This window comes from Felis catus, chromosome C1, assembly GCF_018350175.1.
Source record: "Felis catus isolate Fca126 chromosome C1, F.catus_Fca126_mat1.0, whole genome shotgun sequence".
NCBI lineage: Eukaryota > Metazoa > Chordata > Mammalia > Carnivora > Felidae > Felis > Felis catus.
This window is the reverse complement of record NC_058375.1, coordinates 113,403,330-113,405,151: the sequence shown is the minus strand read 5'-3', so window position 1 is coordinate 113,405,151 and position 1,822 is coordinate 113,403,330. Positions and strand designations below refer to the sequence as shown.

General features: G+C 33.3%; 1 pseudogene; it reads right to left on the bottom strand.

Moving 5' to 3' along the window:
• Positions 1-205: 205 nt before the first annotated feature.
• Positions 206-473, bottom strand: LOC101097662 (annotated as a pseudogene).
• Positions 474-1,822: the final 1,349 nt, after the last annotated feature.

Genomic DNA, 1,822 nt, shown 5'->3' with positions numbered 1-1,822 from the left:
TTAAGTGGAAACAGGAAGTTCTACAATAATGGTGGAAGACTCCTAATCCTGCTTTAAATAATGGAAAGAACAACCACAGGAGTTCGAAAAAGATAGGGAGGACATCAATGACATTATGAATAAGTTGGACCCAAAAGACATTTTTCTGTGTGTCCAAAATCTGTTTATTGGGATAGCTTCCCACCCATTTTGACTTAGGGCACTTTTAGTGCTGCTTCCATCTGAAGGACCATCCTTCTCTCAGCTTTCCTTTTCCTCCTGTAGGCTGTCAAAGGACAGTGGAGCAGCCCACACACAAAGCTACCATGTGTGCCTGGCTAAAGATGGTGGTGATTTTGCATTTCGTGTCCATGAAGTAAGGGTTGGGGTTCCATACCAGGCGTTTCTTCTTGTGTTTCCTCTTCTCGTCCTCTGGGGATGGGTGGAGGAGGTACTTCACAAGCGACATGTTCTTGTGGGGAGGTCATCACTGCCAGAAGTCCTGGACATAAAAGACATTTAGAGAACACTGCATGTGATGGCAGTGGATTAAACAGTTTTCTCAAATAACATGGAATATCCTGTATGATAGACCATACGTGTAGTCGCAAAACAATTCTTAATAATTTACAAACTTTGAAATAAAACCAAGTATCTTTCTAATCAAAATGGAATTAAATTAAAAATTGATAGCAGAAGGAAAAACTGAAGGTCTGAACAGATTTGGAAATTAAACAATATACCCTTAAACAATGGTTCTGAGAAGACATCATAAGGAATTTAGAAAATGAGAAAAATGAATATGAAAGCTCAATGTAATAAAACTTATGGGATGCAATGAAAATCAGTGCAGATAAGGGGCATGTATAGCTATGAGTGCTTGTATTAAAAGAGAACAAAGATATTGAAACCAACAACCTAAATGTTTATCTTAAGAAACTAGAAAATAAGAATGTACTGTATCTGAGACTAGCAAAAAGAATACAAAATACTGATAGCAGAGATAACCAGAATAGAGATTAGAAATATAAATAAAACTAAGAGTTAGTTTTTCAGAAAGATTGACAAAATTAATAACCCATCAGCTGCACTAAAAAAGAAACAGAGAAGATTTAAATAAATTAAAAAATTGCCAGAATACTATGAACAACTGTATACTGAAAAATTAGAAAATCTAAATTAAATGGATACATTCTGGGAAAAATGCAACCTATCAAGACTGAATCCTGAAAAAATAGAAAGTATGGCACACCTAAAACTAGTAAGGAATTGAATCAGTAAGCAAAACCCCCAAATAATAAAAAGCTGAAAACCAGCAGTCATTACTGGTAAATTCTACCAAACATTAAAAAGAAAATAAACAGCAATATTCTTCAAATTCTTGCAAAAAAAAATGAGGAAGAGGGAACACTTCCAAACTAACTCTATGAGGTCAGCATTTGCCTGATACTAAAGCAGGACAAAACGCTATTAGAAAGTAGAACTATAGATCATTATCTCTGATGCATATTGATGTAAAAATCCTGAAGTAAATACTAGTAAAGATAATCTAATAGAACTTAAAAAGGCCGTATACCACAACCAAATGTGATTCATTCTCGTAATGCAAGGATGGTTCAACATATGAAAATCAATCGATGCAAAAATTACATTAACAAAATGAAGAATAAAATCACATGTGATTATCTCACTGATGTCATAAAAGCATCTGAAAAAAATTCAATAATCTTTCATGAAAAAAGCAGTAAAAAGAACAGTTATATATATATATATATACATATATATACATATCTATATATATGTATATATGTATAAAGGCACCACAATGTTTTAATGGTCATAT